This window comes from Scyliorhinus canicula, chromosome 8, assembly GCF_902713615.1.
Source record: "Scyliorhinus canicula chromosome 8, sScyCan1.1, whole genome shotgun sequence".
Classification (NCBI taxonomy): Eukaryota; Metazoa; Chordata; class Chondrichthyes; order Carcharhiniformes; family Scyliorhinidae; genus Scyliorhinus; species Scyliorhinus canicula.
The window spans coordinates 19,527,908-19,535,169 of record NC_052153.1 but is presented as its reverse complement, the minus strand read 5'-3'; positions in this window follow the sequence as shown (position 1 = coordinate 19,535,169).

The following is a 7,262-nucleotide window of genomic DNA, read 5'->3' as shown; positions in this document are numbered from 1 at the left end:
CAGGGAGCATACCAAAATGGCGACGGCTGGGTGACATGGGTACCTGCTGAGCACGAGCCTCATGTGGAGAGCGGCCAATTTAACCCGGGCCACAAAAGGTGATAGAACAGATGGGCCTGGCAGCGGAGGGTACGGAGCGAAGTTGGGCACCGATTGAATGGGTCTCGGAGCAGGGGGTGAGCGCCGGCAGGACGACAGGGACGCGTGCAGCCACGAGGTTGGCCACGCAGGGGAGGGGGGAGGGGAGGGGGGGAGGGGAGGGGGAGGGGGAGGGGGGGAGCAGAGTGGGAGGGAGGGGAGGGGTGGGGAGGGGTGGGGAGGGGAGGGGGAGGGGAGGGGGGAGAGGGGGAGGGGAGGGGGAGGGGGCGGGGAGGGGGAGAGGGGAGGGGGAGAGGGGAGGGGGAGAGGGGAGGGGGCACGGCGGGGCAGTTGGCGGCAGGGACGCGTACGCGTGCAGCCACGCGGGTGACGGTTGAGGTTTGAATCGGCAGAGCAGGCTCCGTCTCCATCTCCATCTCCACAGGCCCAGGGCCGGCAGCAGGCAGCCTGGCCCGAAGCCACAGGAGTAAAAGCCGAGCGGGAGCAGATTTGTGCCTGACCTCTTTGTGGGGGTGGCGCTGACATTCATTGTCGATGGGTGAACCTTCAGCTCACGGAGATCTTTCAAAATGGCGCCCTATCTCTGATGAGCCAGTCTTGCCTGTGCGTTTAGCTTCCCACTACTTAAAGAAAATCCCCAAAAACCGACTAAGTCAGGGTGAATAGCAGACTCAAAATGATGGTGGGAAACACCCCAGGAAACCTGCCCAAAATTACATTTAAAAATCTAGTGTATTGTGGCCCTGGTTATGGTGTGCAATATTGGTCTCCAGATGTAAAGAAGGATGTATGTGAATGCATTAGAATTTACATTGTGCTGGCACTGTGGCCTCACAGCACCAGGGACCGGATTCAATTCCAGTCACAGGTGACTGCACGGATTCTGCATGTTCTCCCCGTGTCTGCGTGGGTTTCCTCCGGGTGCTCTGGTTTCCGCCCACAGTCTAAAGATGTGCAGGTTAGGTGGATTGGCCATGATTAAATTGCCCTGAGTGCCCAAAGTTTATGTGGGGTTACGGGCATAGGGAGGGGATGTGGGCCTGGGTAGTATCATGTGAGAGTACCTTTAAGAAATGGGTATTTATAAATAGGTGTGGATAGAAATATCTGTAGTGCGAGTACCTTTAAGAAATGGATATTTATTACTGAAGTGATGTCAGAGAGTGGGTCGAGCTGGGCTGTCTCAGCTTTTTACTTTCGTTTTAGGTTATTTGCTGCAGGGTGTGTTTTTGTTTCGTTTTCAGAGCTAGATAGCTGTAGTCACAGCCAGAAGGTGTATTAGAGTCTCTCTCTGTAATCTAAAGAATGTAGGTCAATCCTGGTGATTTAAAACTAATAACTGCTCTCAGTAGTGACTTTAACCTGATGTGCTTCTGCTGAAAGTTTTTTTTTAAAGTCTTCTGGATGTTAAAAGGACAGCTTAAGAATTACTTAGTGTTGTATTCTTTGCGGGGTTATATTTGAATTAATGATTGCTAAGATGTTGACTGTATATTTTAAAAAGGTTAACTTGAGTTCATAGTATAAACATTGTTTTGCTTTAAAAAATACTGTTGTACCACACCTGCGGAGTGGGCCATGGGCTCCCCATTCCACAATCTAGTAAAAATTGTGGGTCAGGTGAACTCCATGATACACTTTGGGGTTCTCAAAACCCTGGCCCGTAACAAATTGGGGGTTCATCCAGGATAAAAATTTATCTATTGGATTGGCTTAGTGAACTTAAAGACAGTGAGCAGTGAGCATATTGTGGTTGCTTTTCAGGTGTGGTATTTTAGTCAGGGGGATGTTCCAGATCCTCCCTGAAATTCTCGCTCTTCAGACACAGGACTTCAAATGTAACATTGTAACAAATGTAGGACACAACTACAGCAATTAATTCATAATTATCTTGTAAAACAATGAAATGTACCACTTATAATAGAGACCAATGGCATGTACTACATCGTAAGAGTGTTAAAAATGTGATTAAAATATCAGTCAATGGATCAGCATTTTAATTTTGTGTCAAGATTCCAACGTGGAACTTTGACATCACACAGAGTCTTCCCATCCTGACATTTATTGAGGTGACCATTTTTCTTCTGCTTAAATAACATCCTCAGAATTGGCACGATTCAGCCACTGCATTGAATTATAAAATCATAGAATCACTACAGTGCAGGGTAAGGCCATTCAGCTCATTGAGTCTGCACTGACCTTCCAAAAAAGCACCATATCAAGGCCCGTGCTCCCACTCTATTCCCCTAACCCCACCTAACCATCTGGACACTAAGCGATAATTTAGAATGGTCAATCCACCTAACCTGCACATCTTTAGACAGTGGGAACAAACCGGAGTACCGGGAGGATACCCATGCAGACATAGGAATAGCATGCAAACTACACACAGATAGTCACCATGGTCGGAATCGAACCCGGGTCCTTCGCGCTGTGAGGCAGCAGTGCCATCCCATGGCCCCTTAATGGGCTAGACTATCTGCTTGATTGTCAGCAGGCACAATCTTGACGCTTGTGCGCTTCCGCCAACTGAAAGTTATATGTGTGCATCCAATGTGCAAGGGAGGTTGGCAGAAGAAGGGAAATTATAGGCCGGTTAGCCTGACTTCGGTCATTGGTAAGAGTTTAGAGTCTGTTATTAAAGATGAGATCGCAAAGTACTTGGAACTGCATGATAAAATAGGACTGAGTCAGCACGGCTTTGTCAAAGGGAGATCGTATCTGGCACATCTGTTAGAGTTCTTTGAAGATGTAACAAGGAAGTTAGACAAAGGAGAGCTAGTCGACGTGATTTAATTAGATTTGCAGAAAGCCTTTGACAAGGTGCCGCATAGGAGACTGTTAAATAAGTTAAAAGCCCATGGTGTTAAGAGTAAGATCCTGGCATGGATAGAGGATTGGCTGACTGGCAGAAGAGACAGTGGGGATAAAGGGGTCTTTTTCAGGATGGCAGCCGGTGACTAGTGGTGTGCCTCAGGGGTCGGTGCTGGGACCACAATTTTTCACAATATACATTAATGATCTGGAAGAAGGAACTGAAGGCCCTGTTGCTAAGTTTGCGGATGATAGAAAGATCTGTAGAGGGACTGGCAGTATTGAGGAAGCAAGGGGACTGCAGGAGGATTTGGACAAGCTAGGAGAGTGGGCAATGAAGTGGCAAACTAAATACAATATGGAAACATGTGAGGTTATGCATTTTAGAAGGAGGAATTTAGGCATAGACTATTTTCTAACCGGGGAAATGCTTAGGAAATCAGAAGCACAAAGGGACTTGGAAGTCCTTGTTCATGATTCTCTTAAGGTTAATGTGCAGGTTCAGTTGGCAGTTAAGAAGGCAAATACAATGTTAGCATTCATGTCAAGAGGGCTAGAATATAAGACCAGGGAGGTATTTCTCAGGCTGTATAAAGCTCTGGTCAGACCCCATCTGGAGTATTGTGAGCAGTTTTGGGCCCTGTATCTGAAGAAGGATGTGCTGGCGTTGGAAAGTGGAACGGTTGAGGACTCTGGATCTTATTGAAACTTACAGGATACTGCGAGGCCTGGATAGAGTAGACGTGGAGAGGATGTTTCCAATTGCAGGAGAAACTAGGACCAGAGGACACCATCGCAGACTAAAGAGACCATCCTTTAAAACATAGATGAGAAGGAATTTCTTCAGCCAGAGGGTGGTGACTCTGTGGAACTCTTTGTCGCAGAAGGCTGTGGAGGCCAAATCACTGAGTGTCTTTAAGACAGAGATAGATAGGTTCTTGATTAATAGGGGAACATTAATCAACGGGGTTAATGAAGTAGAAAGGGTCAAGAGCTTCAATTGTTTAGGTGTACAGATCACCAACAGCCTGTCCTGGTCCCCCCATGCCGACACTATAGTTAGGAAAGCCCACCAATGACTCTACTTTCTCAGAAGACTAAGGAAATTTGGCATGTCAGCTACGACCCTCACCAACTTCTACAGATGCACCATTGAAAGCATTCTTTCTGGTTGCATCACAGCTTGGTATGGAGCCTGCTCTGCCCAAGACCACAAGAAACTACAAAAGGTTGTGAATGTAGCCCAATCCATCACTCAAACCAGCCTCCCATCCATTGACTCTATCTATAATTCCCAATGCCTCAGAAATAATTAAGGACCCCATGCACCCCGGACATACTCTCTTCCACCATCTTCCTTCAGGAAAAAGATACCAAAGTTTGAGGTCAACCAACTCAAGAACAGCTTCTTCCCTACTGCCATCAGACTTTTCAATGGACCTACCTCGTATTAAGTTAATCTTTTCTCTGCACCTTGCTATAACTGTAACATTATATTCTGCAGTCTCTCCTTCCTTCCCTATGTACGGTATGCATTGTTTGTACAGCATGCAAGAAACAATACTTTTCACTGTATACTAATACATGTGACAATAATAAATCAAATCAAATCAAACAGGGGTTATGGGAGAATGGGGATGAGAAAAATATTAGCTATGAGAATGAGTGGCCTAATTCTGCTCCTCTGTCTTATGGTCCTATGGTCTTATGTCGGGACACGGCCTGACATCAGAATGTGTGCCCTACATCTTTGCACCAGCTTCTGAGGCCGGCGCAATGTAAAATTATGTCCGTGGAGGCTGAGAGGCAGACAATAAATTAATAGTTCAGTTTACTGCACAATAGCACGTGGTGGTTCATGAAATACCCCAATCCAGCAGCAAAGTCAAAGAACCTGGTGACGATCAAGGACGGTTTAGGTGGGTTGTGAGAAATATTTCTGTATCCCTAAATATACGGAAGGTTCTAAAATTTCCACATTTTTGGTAAGCAGACAACCCATCACTAATCTCGATGCCAGTGACCACCGCAATATGGTATAATTTACCCTGCAGTTTGTGAGGGAGAAGCTGAAATCAGGGGCGGGATTCTCCTTTTCGGGGACTGAGTCCCCACGCAGGCGGGAAAACCGTCGTGAACCACTCCGGGTCAACAGCCCCCGAAAGTGCTGAATTCTCAGCACTTCCAAGGGCTAGGTGGACACCAGAGGGGCTGGTGCATGTCAGCCGTCACCGTAGGGACTGCGCGGGTTAGTGCAGGCGCCGAAGGGCCGGCATGATCTTGCGCATGCGCAGAACCGCTGGCGTGGTTCCGCACATGCACAGACCGACTGGCGTATTCTGGCACATGCGCAGGGGGTTGTCTTCATCGTGCCAGCCATGGCGGAGCCCTACAGATGCCGGTGAGGAAGGAAGGAGTGCCCCCATGGTACAGGCCCACCCGCAGATCGGTGGGCCCCGAACGCCGGCCAGGCCACCGTTGCCCCCCCCCCCCCCGTGCCAGATCCCCCCCCCCCGGTGCCAGATTCCCCCCTCCCCCCCCACCGAGGACTGCCGCAGCAGACTTACCTGCCAGGTCCCGCCGTGTGGAACCATATCTAACTAACCCATGCCGGCAGACCTGGCGAATTGCCAGGGGTCCGCTGCCAATGGCTTCCGATCGACGTGGTGACCCGCCCGAAAACCGGCGCCGGAGAATTTCAACAGCCGGCGGCGGGGCGGGTTTCGCGCCGTCCCCTGGAGATTCTCTCTCCAACCCGGTGGGCATTCGGAGAATCCCGCTGCCGATGTAACTACAAAGACATGAGGGAGCAGCTATCCAGAGTTGATTGGAAGGGGAGACCAGCAGGGAAGACAATAGAACAGCAATTGCCATGTTTTGGTGAGTTATTCAGGAGGCACAACAGCAATTCATCCCAAAGAGGAGGAAAATGCTCAGGGGAATAGAGGCAACAATGGCTGATCAGGGAACTGAAGGACAGCGTAAAAGGAAACAAAAAATCATACAAGCTGGTGAGCAGTAGCGGGAATCCAGAAGAAGAAGAAGCCTTTTAAAGCGAAGCATTTTAAAGCAATTAGAGGACAACTAAAAAATACAATAAGAGTGGAGAAGATGAAACATGAGTGTAAACTAGCTAGTAATACAAAAGAAGATTGCAAAAGTTTTTTTTTCGATGTGTAAAAGAAAGAGAGAGACAAGGGGCGGCATTCTCCCCTACCCGGCGTGACGGAGGGTGCCGGAGTCGGGGAGTAGCGCCAACCACTCAGGGGTCGCACCTCCCCAAAGGTGGGGAATTCTCCCCACCTTTGGGGGCCAGCCCCGCGCCGGAGCGGTTTGCACCAGAAGACTGGCGCAAACACCTAGCCGGTGGGCCGAAAGGCTTTCGCCGGTCGGCGCATGTGCCGGCAGTGACGTCAGCGGCAGCTGGCCACTGACGTCACTGCCGGCGCTTGCGGGATGTGGTGTTCCCTTCCGCCTCCGCCATGGTGGAGGCCGTGGCGGTCGCGGAGGAACATAGTGCACCCAGGGCACTGGCCCGGCCCCTAATCAGGGGGCCCCGATCGCGGGCCGGGCCACCGTGGGGGCACCCCCCGGGGTCCGATTGCCCCCCGCCCCCCCAGGATCCCGGGGGCCCGCTCGCGCCGCTGATCCCGCCATTCCAGAGGTGGTTTAAACCTCGGCGACGGGAGAGGCCTCCCAGCGGCAGGACCTCGGCCCATCCGGGCCGGAGAATCGCCGCAGGGGCCTCTCCGATCGGGGGGGCGAGATTCCTGCCCCCGCCACTTCCCGGGTGGCGGAGAATCTCTGCCACGGCGGGGGCGGGATTTTAGGCGCCCCCAGGCGATTCTCCAACCCTGCTGGGGGTCGGAGAATTTCGCCCAAGAATGGATATTGGCCACTGGAAAATGAGACTGAAAAGTGGTAATCGGGAACAAAGAAATGGCAGAGAAACTGAATATGTACTTTTCATCAGCCTTCACACTGGAAGACACCAGTCACATACCAGAACTTCAAGAGGCTCAGGAAGCAGAGGTGAGTGTAGCGGTAATCATTTAGGAGAAGATGCTGGGGAAACTGAAAAGTCTGAAGTTAGATAAATGAACTATACCCCAAAGTTCTGAGGGAAATAGCTGAGGAGATTGTGGAGGCATTGGTGGTGATCTTTCAGGAATCACTAGAGGCAGAGAGAGTCCAAGAGGACAGGAAAATTGCTAATGTAACACCACTGTTTAAGAAGGGAGGGAGGCAAATCACCGGAAATTAAAGGCCGGTTAGCCTGGTCTTGTTTGTTGGTATGATTTCACAGTCCATTATTAAGGATGAGATTGCGGAGTGCTTGAAAATGCATG